The sequence below is a fragment of the Hoplias malabaricus genome, chromosome 11, assembly GCF_029633855.1.
Source record: "Hoplias malabaricus isolate fHopMal1 chromosome 11, fHopMal1.hap1, whole genome shotgun sequence".
In the NCBI taxonomy this organism is placed as follows: Eukaryota; Metazoa; Chordata; class Actinopteri; order Characiformes; family Erythrinidae; genus Hoplias; species Hoplias malabaricus.
The window spans coordinates 17,821,411-17,836,767 of NC_089810.1; the positions used below are offsets into that span (position 1 = coordinate 17,821,411).

A 15,357-nucleotide genomic window follows, 5' to 3' on the forward strand; every position below is an offset into this window, starting at 1 on the left:
AAGAGCAGATCAATGGATCAGAGTAGAACCGCATGGAACTGAAAGGTAAAAGAGCCCATTTGCCCTGGTCCGAATCAGTTGAAAAAAGTTTGTAATCTTGGAGCATTTTTTATCTTAAAGTTTGTTTTAACCAAGCACAAAAAACACACCAACCTAAGCCAATTGAGAATGTTCTCACTGCCAACTGGTAAGAACTGACCGATTGGGGAGGGGGGAGGCAATAAAGTAAGCAGGAAAAAAGTCCTGTCTTCTGGAATTCTGCTGGATACTCATCTGCATTTAACGTGGCCAAAAACTGCCTACTTCAGAAGGAAAAGAAATTTGACTGTCTTTCACTTCGGACCAGTACCAGAGCCAACACAAAGGGGTACAGAGAGCCAATCAGAATGCACCTCCTTTCGAGGGTCTGAGTAAACTGGGTTGGATTAATCTATTACAGAAACTATAAAAGTGACGAGTCTCAAGTGACGATCATCATGTTCAGATGATCCAGATAGAAAAATAGTCAAAAAACTCAAGTGCTTCGATTTCAGCATTGGTGTGACTGAAACTAGCAACCTTTCCAGGCATGTTACAAATGTCAGCAGAGGATTTACTAAATAAATGCTTTGTTTTTCTAAACACTTACAATAAAGCATATGTGCAGAATTTAGAATTAATACATAGTCATTTGTTTTGCAAGATGAAAACACTGACAATATAAGAATGCAATATAGTTTCCTTGGTATTTTGTGAAACAAGTGCAAGCACTTGTGTGTAGCTAGACCCAAGGTCAAAGTGGACATTTATAGTGTTTAGGCAACGGAACCCACAGCAGTACAGTAAGCATGAGGACAATTATGTAGTGAGTAGTAGGGAAAATAATGAGTATTGGGCTATCTCTAACACATACATACATACATACATACATACATATATATATATATATATATATATATATATATATATATATATATATATGACATGTACCATGTACAAACCAAAAAACAAATGCACAGATGAATAAGAATGAGAAACAAAAACAGGAGAGAGAAAATTCCAAAAGGGATGAAGCACATGCGGTGTCCTCAGATGCGAGTGCTGCTGGGCTGGCTGAGGTACACAGCAGGCTTGTGGGAAGGATAGGTTGCAGTAAGCTGTCCATGCCCAGCCTCTGGGCTTCATATGAGGACAAACAGGGACAGCAGGGGTTATCAGGACAGAGCCGGGGGACGAGGGGCAGAACCTCTGTCAAAGTGCCACTGAATGACTGACACACAAACCCTAAAGACATACACTGCTAAAAACCTCCAGCCCCAAACAAACGTTGCAGCAAGAGCAATGCATCTGATATCATAACACTCACTGACAAGTGTTGATTAGGGATGAAATAAAATTAATCAACCAGAGTCAACCCTCCAAGTCAACTTTTTAGCTATATCAGAAATGGCCAAACAATATTTTAAGAGTACACCATTTAGGTCGGGCTATAAAGTGAGCTAGGAGCAGGGGAGGGTATGGAATGCCAAACTTCACTGTCAGGACTTCCAGAGATGCCGGGGGCTTAATTCAGTGAAACACTGACGAGAGGGGCGCCTACCTGCTGGCTCCTGTGGAGAGTTAATGATGCAGTGGCAGAGTTATGTACACATGGGCTGAGCCCACTGAGTTAACATTGATGTTAGATGTAGCTGGTTGCAGATTGAATCATAAACGATCAAAGCAGCCCTATCAGTCTGAGTTTAAAACGAGGGTGGTGGGGGTGAGCAAAAAAAGTCAGATTATCCTTTAATGTGTTAAATTTTAAATGCTAAATAATTATTTAACCAAATTTGCCCACACTTTTTTATAATTAATTATATATTAATTATAGTATACTGTACTAATTATACTAACCCTAAACTGTTCAAATAAATTTAAATCCATGTGAAAGTCATTATGAGGTCACAGATTTGCACATCTAGTGTGAGAGATTAATAAATAGAACTGCAGCTACATTAGTAGACCGCTGCTCGTACGCCACCCAAAGTTTGTTTACAATGAAACAACAAAAAGCCAACAAAATGCACTGTGGGATGAGCTGGCCCCTTATGAGTTTATTCATGGCGCAGCAAGTTTCAATCACTTAACTGTGCTCTGAGAATGTACGCACACCTTCGGCACTCTCCCCCAACATCAAGGATGGCATGAACTCCTCCACCATCACATCACATGATCCAGGGAAATACAGCGGCATCAGCCACCTAAGGACTCCTTCAAAAACAGAGCAGCACTGTAAATAAAGTCGCTTTAGAATTCATTAACTCTCCACGGGGCTCAAAAGCCTTCTCTCAGTGATGATTGCTGCACTGCTGGCTAAGGTTTGGAGCTTGCCGCTGCAGATTTTCCTGCGTGCAATATTGTCTTTCTCCTCCTGTGCCTGGCCAGCCCCAGGCTTTTCCCACCAACTGCTCATCCAATTGAAACCTCAATATGTATCCGCTCCCAATTAGCTCCTTCATGAGCCCCAGCCTTCACTGCACTGCCTGCTCCATTAGAGTCCTGAGACACATCCAAAAGAGGGCTTCCACGCTGTTCAAACCCATAAATCAGCAGGGGAGGTGGGAAAAGGACATTAAGGTTAGGGGTGGCTGCTTGTAGTAATGAATAAAAGAGGAAACTGCCACATTGTTGTTCTATTTAATTAGTCCATATCTGGCTGTATACCTACAGGCCAGTTAACAAGGTCATCATGAGTCAGCATCATATCGGCTCATATTAACTGCCACTGAACTCGAGTATAATAAACCAAAGTATTGCACATTCACACACGGAAACACACACACATACATTTGGAAATATTTTGCTGATTTGAGGCCAGTTTACTGGTGCCCTTGACTACAACATTACATATTTTTATCACTAAAAATGCAGAGATTGTGGGCTGAGTGTGGACATTCATTCATTCATTCATTCATTCATTCATTCATTATCTGTAAGCGCTTATCCAGTTCAGGGTCATGGTGGGTCCAGAGCCTACCTGGAATAATTGAACACAAGGCAGGAATACACCCTGGAGGGGGCGCCAGTGCTTCACAGGGCAACACACACACACACACTCGGACACTTTTGAGTCACCAATCCACCTACCAACATGTTTTTGGACTGTGGGAGTAATCATACTACACAACGATTTTCACATACAACTGCTACAATACCTAAAGTAACTATGGTGCCCATTCTCCCCTGGCTGAGCTGGTGTGCCTGACAACCAAGATGCTTTTCACAAATCCCCCTCAGTATTTAAAAAAATAAAATAAGATAAAATAAATCAATAAAAATAAATAAATCTTAATTGGTGTTAAATTTAATGGGTTTTACACCAAGGCTTACACTAAATAACCAGCTAAATAACTTGTGCTAAATAATACAGAATTCTTAATTCATTATTAGCAACCAGGTGTATTTCTTCACATCTGCTTAAAACTATGAAGCAAAAACAGAGTTAGACTTGAAGTAACATCACACAGGAGTTAATATCACTGATGGATTCATGTTTCTCTTATTCCAGCTCTCTGATCCTGAGCAATTTGTTTCAGAAACCAGATGCAATTGAAGCATTGATCAGTGTGACTTGCGTGCTCTGATGGTAAAGTGGGCCAGCCAGAGAGATTAAAGCACACTCTGCAGTGATGGAAAATGGGACATGTCCAACAGAGACAGAGGACATGTCCCAGGCTAAACAAACACACTAAACGAGTTTTTAACTTCACATGCAAATCAAATTAATTCATTCATTTTCTGTAACAACTTCAGAAAGACACTAAGTTAAATGCTCCATTAGACTGTTCAAGGTTTTGAATGGGTTTCGAGTGTAAACGGTTTCATAGGGCACAAGACAGGAACACGACTCTGGACAGGGTGCCAGTTCATTAGAGGGCATTACATTCACCCAGTCTCAAATCATATAATACACAACAAAACTCACTGTATATAAAGGCTTGAAAACTACTTTGGGCATGTTTGCCTCGGCACTGCGATCTTGGATTCAAAATCACATCTGGATGGAGTTTCCATTTTCTCCCCATGTCTGTGTGGGTTGCCCTCAGGGTCTCTGCTTTCCTCCCACAATCCAAAAACATGGAGGTTAGGTGAACTGACTATAAAAACTGTCCTGAGTGAATGAGTGTGTATGAATGAATGCCTGTATATCTACCCTGGGTGAAACCCCTAGTGCCCAATGCAGTCCTCCAGATGGACGTTCGTTCCTGGCTGAGAGTATTGTGCACGTTTAGTTGCTGCTTCTCACCAGTGTGTTTATATATATAAAACCTTTCATATCCCTTTACCACCATTAAGCAGTTATTATCTAACTAGCATATATTTTGAAACCAAATTCCACTGAATCCTTATTAAAGTTTCATTTGTTTAAAACATTTACATTTTAGATTTGCAAGAAACAAAACTAGGATCACTTCTAGATTTGAAACTATTTGAAACTAAACTTAATATGTAATAATAGTTAGTAAACTATTATTAAAGGAGCAGTCCAATATATTTAGTGTTCTCAATCTCAATGACCAGGTGTCAGAGATTAATGAAACATGTTAAGCTGAAGCACTGGTATCTAATAGCAGTGCTACAGCCAGTATATTATTCTTTGAGGAGGTCCGTTCGAGTAGACTTCTATTTGTGTTTCAGTCCAGGATCCAGACAACTGTCCAATCAGTGAACTCTATTGTGTGGCATACCTAGCAACTCAGGATGTTCAAACAACATGCTGTAGCCATGGAAGAGAGCAAGAAAACATAGCATCAGATTCTATCTGACTTATAAAGCCACTGCATCCTACTAAAAGTCTCCATGACCAGAGACTGAATAAAACGAGAGGAAAACCCAGTGACGTATTTAGAAAAATGGAGACAGCTAGAGTCCAGCAAAGCTACAAGACAGATGCAGAGTTGGCAAATTTTAAGCCCTGATCAATCCAATGCTCAGACAGAAAATGAAGTCCAATCTTCCAGGCTGCCTCTGAATCATATGACTACAGGTCTTTATTCAATTTCTTGTGAGATTATCAATTATGTCACATACCACCAGCAGACAACACAAGACATTGCTGATAATCACTTAACTGTGAGACAACGTATGGGACCTCCATGAGGCAGCTGTGAGCAAATTATAAATCCCTTTTCTGCAATCAAAATAAAACCTCACAGACAAACACTTATTGTAAGCGTCTCAGTGTAAGCCGATATCTCTCACTGCTCCTTATAGCAACCCACACCTCCCCGGAGACAAGAAAAAAAAATAAAATGGCGTACATTTCAAACCGCCTTTGTGGAGTTAAAACGTCTGAATTTCACAGCATGTCATATCTACTGCAGCACAGATCACTCTCAAAAGAGGCACCTCTGCTCCTCTCTTGGTCTCTCTCTCTCTCAGTCGCGCTCGCTCTCTTAAAGTGCTATTTTCTTTTGCTCATCTCCATCAGGAGACACTGCCGAAGGGACTCAGGGCAACAGCTAGTGCGGCAGTCGTTTAGAATAGCAGCCACTTTTAGCAGTTCGGATTATCGGAATGTGCTCTTTCCCGATAAGTGGATTAATATAATATTTCTCCATTCTGACTGTGCAGGGTTGAGACACATCACCGAAAGCGCGACTTATGAAGTTTGTCGCGTGGCGTCTGGATTAGGAATGAGTGAGAGTGCTACTGTATTTCAGTCCAGGGAGGAGAGCAGGCTGTGCTTGCTGCAGTCCTTTAATTAGCCCTGAGAAAGTAAACTCCCACCCCTCCCCCTCCTCTTTCAGCACACAACCACACAGTCTCCCCTCCATATGCCACCACTGCACATGTGATCAGAACTGCTGATTGGTAGAAGACATCAATCAGATGACTCAATGATTTAAACACCAGCCAAGAACAGAGACCTCCTGTCTTACTACCTTGTATATCCTCACTCAGTGTGCTGACATCAACAGAGACTGCTGATCTGTACTGCTATCTTTCAGTCATTTGAATTCACAATCATTGCTCATATTGAAATTGTTGAGAAACAGAAGAAATGTGCAAATCAGAACTTCAGTTTCAAGAATTTCAGTTTCATTTCAGTTCATTTTTATCTGATGCTTTGACATAAACCCTAGCATTAAACCTTCATTCATTCATTCATTCATTCATTATCTGCAACCGCTTATCCAGTTCAGGGTCGCGGTGGGTCCAGAGCCTACCTGGAATCATTGGGCACAAGGCAGGAATACACCCTGGAGGGGGCGCCAGTCCTTCACAGGGCAACACAGACACACACACACATTCACTCACACACTCACATCTACGTACACTTTTGGGTCGCCAATCCACCTACCAACGTGTGTTTTTTGGACTGTGGGAGGAAACCGGAGCACCCGGAGGAAACCCACGTGGACACAGGGAGAACACACCAACTCCTCACAGACAGTCACCCGGAGCGGGAATCGAACCCACAACCTCAAACCCCCTGGAGCTGTGTGACTGCGACACTAAATGCTGCGCCACCGTGCCACCCGCATGGAACACATCTATAAATAATTTCTGTGCATTCGGAATGGCCTTCGTGGTTCTTTAAAGGTAGCAAGGACAGTAAAAGCAGTTTTCTTCTGACAGGAACTCATCAGTGCTGTTGGACAGTTACCACTAAAGTCTCAACAACATGGTAAGGGCAGATGCACATGGTTTCAACTGAAAACACTGCCGAATAAAGCCCTGTCGTGTTCCATAACTAAAATAACATGTTACTGCAGAGACATTCCATATGGACGGACACAGCAGTCACTGAATATAGGTGTACCAAGAATTGTATTTGAATGGGTGAAACACCAGCAAGGATGAAGCACAACTGTCAAGGGACTGTCAGCAAACACTACACAAATTATGAGAGATGCACATGAACACACAAATCTTTCAAACATGAGGGTGTGCCTGGTGTTTGGCTTTTACAGTGCCTAATGGAGTCAGCAGGATGGCTGTTACTCAGGAGAAAACATCAGTCTGAAGCAGGATGTGGTGAATGGAGATGGAAAAGATGATAATTCAACAATTAATGGATACTCTGTAACATACAGGAAAGTTGAAGTGCACTCTATAGTTCAACAATAATAGTTACCCTTAACACTTAAGCTATTAATGCAATAGAGAAGAAACCTTTAAACAAATTATCACTTAAGCACCCAATATAGTGAACATATTTATTTCAATATCCATCTATGTAAACAGTAAATCGAGCAAATCACTAATATATAATGGTGTTACGTACAATTAGTTTGAGTTATAAATCCACTGTCATATGCTGTGCTAATGTCAGTGAGTCAGTGTGCTCCAGGGGATATAAAACATTCAACATCCTGTAGGAGGCATGACTGAATGTTTTTACCCAATTAAGTTATTATATATTAAAAGTCCTATCTCTTGTGAGTATGTAGGTCAGATTACTTGGTTCAAGTTATATGTCAGCTTTGCAAACGTGCTCAGAATTTATGACGACCAACAGTGGTGCAGGACTTATGGAACAAGTTGTAATTAACTGCATATTAATTGTAGTAAATTGTTTTAATCAAAATATTGATTTAAACAGGAAAACATGTTAATATTCACCTGCAAATTAATATGCATAAATATGTATGACCGTATAAGCATATGTTCCTCAGAGTTGGCTCATTTTATGGCAAAAGGCAGTCTACTTGCAGAATGAGAGGGTGCATGAGATAGAGGAGCTCCCTGCAAGCTCTTGCCGTTGATGCTTTTTGTTCAGACATTGGACCTGTAATACACCCTGCATTAACCTGCATTTGTGTGATACGAACACTTTTGTATTTCACTTGTCTGCATGAAGAATCATATGTAAACACCCTCAAGATGCATGGTGATCAAATGAGGTTAGCGTATGGAGGTATATTTGGTGCAAAACCCCTGAGCACATGTGACAGTTGAAGTTGTAGAAAATAGTCACACACGTTTATCAATAAATTTGAAGTCAAAGAAAATCTCTACAGCAGTTGCAAACCTGTCGATATTTCCCACTCCCACAAATACAATTTAACAGGATTTAACCAGAGATAACCTTCTCTGTAAACATTTAACTGGTCAGTCTGCACGTCAGTAGTCCTTGTTTACGTCAGGCAAAGCTCATGTACCTACCCTCATCTCGAGCAGCTATGCCGAAACGTAAATGTAAATTCTCAGATGAATTAAAAAAGAAACATACAAAAATATATTTAAAAAATTTATAAAAAAGAAACGTACAAAAATATCATACACTTAGTTTTGCTACTGTTGCAGCAGTGTATATGGTGCAAAACACATTTACGCACATGTATAAAATGTGCAAAAGTTGCACATTCACAAAACAGTGTGAATCTGCAAGTTACACACCTGACTTTTTTGCACAAACAAGTCAATGATTACACCTGCATGAATCTGAGGCTACGAATCACAAATGATGTATTTTTAGTTCACACGACAACTTCCGCGCGCTCTCACTTTTGCACCAAATATCTCAGCCAGTGTGGTGCAAAACTAAATGTGTGTATCTGTAGAGCCAGGGGCGGGCACAGTTCAGAGATCATGAACATCTGGTCTAAGCCGTGCCATGGTTCACAGATACATACCAGGTATGATGTGTAACTAACTGATTGGGTCTTGTACTTGACAGGTGTAAATTTCTCTGAATATTCTGAGGGCAGAGGGTGCATGCATTGTGCTCTGCAGTACAGTCACCACGTGATATCACTCTGCATGTGTTTTTACAAGCTCAGCTCAAACTCAGCCTAAGGACACACCCACACCTGCACACAGCTGATACAACACTTCCAGTTCAGTGAAAAATATGCGATAAACAACATTCATCACCAGGTGCCTGACAACTTCTGCTGTGTGAGTGGTGTTATTACAACAAAGACCATGAGGCCCGAATACTTGTGACTAAATTAAGCATATGGGGCTCAAATTGGCTGCTGTAAGATATAAACTGTTGTAAACACTTCCTTTCCACACATGCCTATTCTTCAATAAAACAGATCAAAATTGTGCTGGTCTCACTGAAATACGTTGGATCATAGAAACAGTTCTGTTAAACTCCAGATGGATTTGCTCTTTTCAGTAATAGTTAAAAAAAATGCTATCCCTATCTGCCAAAACTAATTGCTATCCAGGGAGAATTTTCTGAGAAACAGTACATTGATTCTACATTTCTGTGCACACTAAAATGCACTGTAGGCTAGTTACACATCTTGGCTCAGTGGCATCCTTTTGCTGATACAGTCCAATTCCATACAGCCTAGAAGCTTAAAGCCACATTCAGGGATTTCAGAGCAACAGCAGAGTACACTCAGCTTTACTTTGCTATTTACTTTTTCATATCAATAAAGGGAAGGATTTCTCTGAAAACAAGAAACATCTACCAAACATACAAAGAATGAGATTTTCAGAAACTAGACCTTAGTCCTGCTTTCAAGCCCAATTAAATCTCAGACCTTGATAATAACTAAACCGTGTCCTGGCAATCCAGGACTGGCTAGTCCAGCAAAAGACATTAAACCATCATCAAAAGAGCCAAAACTATATTATTTGGGCAGCAGGTTTATTTACAATATTAGGCATGAAAAGCAAGACTTGATTTCAGATTGATCATGATTCATCCATAAAATGTAGAATTTTACATGTTTCTGCTAGTTTAGATTTAGTTCATTTTCACACGCCAGAGAGCAGGTTCTTGGATGTGTGTGAGAATGTCACCCTGGTGTTCAGCTAAAGTAACAAAATGCCACATTTTTCTAGTTTATTGTTTGCTCCTCATGAGGTCTTTATTTGTAGTCATTTATTAATACAGAAAAATGCAGATGCAGTCACAAAAGCACTAGTGTCATTTCTCTTACAGCCATTGTGACTCAAGCAAAGACAAACCCACAAACTGAAACTCCTCACAATCTGTGCTGTGTTTGATGTGTGCTGTGCTAAGGCTTCATTTTAGCTCAGAGTTTCAACATCAAAACTGGCACTTAAACCATGAGCAAACGTGAGCTCTGATGTGGAAATGGCATGTGTTATATACTAGTGATCAGCCTGTGAAAGGAATTGGCCAGTTTTCAGCTTAGGACTTTCACAATAACTGCAACATTGTAATACCACACTACAGACCAGCCAACCATAGGGAATGGCAAGCTGCTGTCACTGATGTGTAGACGTTTCCCTTTTTTACTGCCAGGTCTTTGTTTTACAACACACCTCACACTTCTACAAATCATTAAAAAAAAAAAATTATAACTATATGTTAAAAGTGTAATTTTTCCCCAACAGTAGGCACCTGAACTGTCAGCCTTCACTGTGAAACGAGGAAATTCATAGAATCTGAGATCTCATCTAGCAAATTATCATATTTTATTTCAATTGTTAAACCTTAAAATAAAATAATAAATTAATTAATTAGTTAATTTTAAAAACTAATGACTTCATACATTTAATACCGCTGTTACTCCACACTTTGTTTAACACAAGACACAGACTTTACATATACAATCCACATATGCATCTGGATTTTACTAGGTAACACAAACAAGATAAAACTATTGAAATCGGGCCTGACAGAATAAGGTGAATACACGCAATGTGAAAGTAAGCCATTGAAAATCTTTTGGAAAATATAACATATTTTGTATTTTATGTGGATCGTTGTGAAAAGAAAAGCTTAGTCCCAAACCTAGTGCACATTATGATGTAGAAAACTTCCATTAAACGAAAAGTTGAACAAAATGCTTCTGTATGTTGTCTTTTATAATTTTTAGAAATAAAACTGGAATCTGCCAAAATCTGAATTGAGCAGACATATGTTTTTTTTTAAAGTAATCTACCAATAAAATTGTAATCTGTTTATCTGCAATAACGTTATTCAACTTCCTTTTTGTCATTTTCTTTAATTGCAGAAGCATAACTACAAAAATGTATAAGAAAAATAATCTGGGGGCACTACTTTCTAATTCCTATTGTTCTTAATCGTATTAGAAACATGTCATGTTACCAGATTTTACTGCTGTCAACTTAACTATTTGTTTGTGGGTTGTACCCTGCTGTAGCAGCAGAAATGACAGGCCTCCATGTTTTTAAAATTTAAGGCAAAACATAACCTAGACCCAAATATGATCTAATTTTTAAACCTTTTAAATTCAGTTTCAAATGTAGTCACTTCATTAGTGAAGCCAGCCTATAAGCAATACTGTAATTACATTTACAGCTACAGCATTTAGCAGTTAGCAGTAATGAAATGTGAAATTTTTAAATAACTACCCTGTAAATTGAGTGTTTTATTGGGTTTGGAAGCTTTACTGTTTGTAGCTTGCATAGATTAATTAAATAAAACTAGCCAAACTTGGCTACCGCTTAAAAAATATTCTAAAATTCATAACATTTATTGGGGAAATTGTGAAAGAATCTAGACTATTTCTAATCCATTAGTTTACACCAGTGTATCAGTGAATGCTGTTTACCTGGATTCGCTGAGAGTGACTCAGATACAAGCTTGGTCTGCTCACTCAGGCACATTTTGCCTGCCACTTTGCCTGCTTGGCTTCTCTTGTACACATGGCTCCATGCTTTATGCCTGTGGAGAAAAACTTTGTAGTAATTTGGCAAAGCATACAATGCAGACACTTTAGAATCTAAATACATGAAAGGAAACTCAGAATAGGTAAACAGGATTACGGGAATGGTCATATACAGTTACAGTTGAAATATCTCAAATCAAAAACACTTAAAGCTTAGGTAACCTGTTGTTTCTTAGAACATGTGTCAGGGAAACACTATATGGTAGGCTTTAGTACTTTTGCTACTGTTAATTATAGGCTTAGTGTTTCTGCTGATAAGAGCCATCTTAAAATGACTTTTCTATGCTTTCTGAAGGAAGAAAGAAAGAAGAGACAATCAAGAGAGACTGTAACAGTTAATGTCACTATAAGGACCGTTTTCCAGGAATCAGAGCAAGGCTAGACTGGAAATGAATTTCACTGAAGAATCACATCATTATAGAAAGTGTAAATTTGCCAAAGGCCAGCCTTAATCTGCGTCCTGCAAACCATTCTGCAAAGAATTATTTGGAACTAAAGTGTCACTACAAGGACAAAAACTAAAAGGCACAATTAGTTTAACCTTACGCCTATTCCCAATCCGTACTCTCATAGAGCTACTCTAACATTTGTCAATATGCTATATCTTTATCACATATTAAAGGTTATCCTGTCATAAATTATGTGAAACATGCATTTCTCAATGTATAATTGTCAATGCTTAAATCGAAGATACATGTTTATACATACAGTGTGGGCCATTTATATGGATACACCTTGATAAAATGGGAATGGTTGGTGATATTAACTTCCTGTTTGTGGCACATTAGTATATGGGAGGGGGGAAACTTTTCAAGATGGGAGGTGACCATGGCAGCCAATTTGAAGTCAGCAATTTTGGATCCAGCTTTTGTTTTTCATTGGGAAAAGGGTCATGTAACACATCAAACGTATTGGGAATTTCACAAGAAAAACAATGATGTTTTAACCAAGCACACAATTGATGTGCTGCACATCTTGATGGTATGGTGTGGTATATGGGGTACAAAGATAGTGGGGGCCATTGTTCATCATTGGAAACCTCAAGGCCACTGGATATGCGAAATCGCTACATGATGATGTGTTTTCCTCTTTATGCACTGAAGCTGGCACTTTCCCTGAGTTTTTCCAGCAACATGGTGCACCACCACATTATGGGTGTCAGGTCCGAGCATTCCTAGATGAGCAGTTTCCTGGAAAGTGGATTGGTCATCGTGGGCCAGTTGAATGGCCCCCAAGGTGTCCTGATCTGACCCCCTTAGACTTTTATCTTTGGGGTTATCTGAAGGCAATTGTCTATTCTGTGAAGATACGAGATGTGCAGTACCTGAAACTATGGATACTGGAAGCCTGTGCTAGCATTTCTCCTGATTGTTGCTATCAGTGTGTGAAGAGTGGGAGAAGAGGATTGCATTGACAATCCAACACAATGGGCAGCACTTTGAACACATTTTATAAGTGGTCAGAAACTTGTAAATAAATCATGACCCTCTTCCCATTGAAAAAACAAAAGTTGGATCCAAAATGGCCGACTTCAAAATGGCTGCCATGGTCACCACCCATCTTGAAAAGTTTCCCCCTCCCATACTATGTGCTAGAAACCGGAAGTTAATATCACCAACCATTCCCATTTTATTAGGGTGTATCCATATAAATGGCCCACCCTGTACATACCATGAATTGTGAAGTATTGTGATTTATTTTACTAGAACATAAATTGTTTACAGTACAAAACCCGTTTTTGAAAAAGTTGGGATATATTGTAAAATAAAAAGTCTTATTTGTTTTAAACTCACTGAAGAATATATTTATGTTTTGGCTGAACAACTTAATTGTTGTTTGTAAAATGACCTGCATGCGCAGAAGTACAACACTCCATTCAATTCAAAAAGAAAGTTCTTTGTGTGAAACAGATGGACCATTCCTTCTTGTTAATGAGCCTGGAGTTTTACTGCAGCGCTATATCACAAAATGACCCTTATCTTTATACCAAATGAACTCCAAGTTAAAAACAGTTTTAAAGACTTCAAAACAATAGTAAAACATGAACTGATGCTTCTTTCAGTCTAAGCTCCAAATTTTCTGGGTCTCTCACTAACATGTTATTTCAAAAGAGGAGCACTGACATAATGAGTTTAGTATTACCATGATCTCTATTAATGCAGCTTCAATTTAACATGAACAATATAAAATAGATACAGAACTTTTTATTAAATAAAATACATTTATCTTTAAAATGTTTAATTTTCTCATAAATGAAACCTGGATTAAAGTTTTTCATTGTCCAATATTTTCCACAAAACGAACATGCTTCGACTACTCAGTTTCCATGTCTTACAGACCTTAAATTAAAATTAAAATGCTTAGGGTCATAGTGTCTATATCAACGTTCTCAACGGCTTGAGTGATGTAAAAGTTACATGAATTCCAATCTGGTCAGATTCTCACTGCCACAGATCAGATAGGGATCAGACATATGAACGTGGCCCAAATCTGATTTTAAAAAGTCAGAATCAATGAGATTTGTGCTGTTCACACAGCCACAAAAATGACACATCTGTGTCACATACTAAGAATCAGATTGGATTTGGGCCACCTTTAAATGCTGTGTGAACTTAGCATTTTAAAGGTTACAGTATCACAGTAAAAAGGACAATATAAAGAGAGATCATCCACCAAAGGCTCGGTTTATGCAAGCAAAAGATTGGTCTCACCCACCATTCCTGTCACCAGGAAAATTACTTAATGCAAAATTATAAAGAATATAGGTCTATCACAATCTACTATACAAGGATGGGTAGAGTCCATATTTGGCATCAATGTTTATCTTGTGTATAAGCTCCTTGGGGAGCAACAGCATTTTAATAGACATTAGTACTGAACAGGTGGTTCACTTTATATTATTCCTACAAATGAGAGGTGAATCCGCTTTGTTAATGTACAAACCATTAACATGTTATGCTCGTCTGTACAACTTAATTTATGTTTGTAGTATTCTGAGAGTACTCGCCATCAGCTTCATGCTTAAGGCCTATTTACACAGAATTTTTTTCTCTTTCTCTCTCTGATTTTTCGCTGTCCCAGCATTATTATACTTGCCCCAGGCATTTGGGGATTTATTGTTGAACCCTGCAGAACACAGTTAAATAGAAGCAATCCCTGCTAGAATGATAACCTCAAATGTTTAAAAAGACAACTTGAGACAACAGCCAAGAAAAAGACAATAATTAAAGAGGTGAATTGCCTCATGAACATTTTTTCTTTGCCTAGGATGCTGAATTGAGTGGTATGTATTGTTTAAATTGCTTTTTACAATTTGTGTTCTCACAAAAGTTTTATAGAATTCAGCATCGTAGCACCCATCTAGAAAGCAATAATGACAAGGAAACACTCCATTAGAACATAAGAAACCAGCCCTAACAGAAACCTAGACTCAGAAAGTCAATACCAGAGCAAAATAATACAAAGCACAGTTTATAAACTAAGCAGTATAAAAGAAGGATCATGTATACATTAAGTATAGTACACAATGAGTGTGTACTATAATACATGTTACAAACATGTTGACAATTGAATAAAGAATATGGAGAAAAATGAGCAGTTCTAATTTAAAGGACTACCTACTGTACATAACTATACACAAATGACTGTAGAAAACATGGACATCCATCTCTCAGAAGTGAAGCCTGGAAAGGTCTACTTTGGAAAGGTTCTCCTTTCTTGAGGCAGTTAAGTGTAGCAGCTGTGCCTACCCGCCTATTGTTTTCTA

At 38.8% G+C, this 15,357-nt stretch overlaps 1 long non-coding RNA gene across 1 annotated transcript in view; it reads right to left on the bottom strand.

Annotated features, from left to right (window-relative positions):
* The window catches only part of LOC136709231 (uncharacterized), a 75,573-nt gene that overhangs the window by 37,462 nt on the left and 22,754 nt on the right, over nucleotides 1-15,357 (bottom strand). Inside the window, exon 2 of the long non-coding RNA XR_010804466.1 lies at nucleotides 11,475-11,587. This is a non-coding gene — a long non-coding RNA (uncharacterized lncRNA). The remainder of the gene's footprint in view (nucleotides 1-11,474; nucleotides 11,588-15,357) is intronic.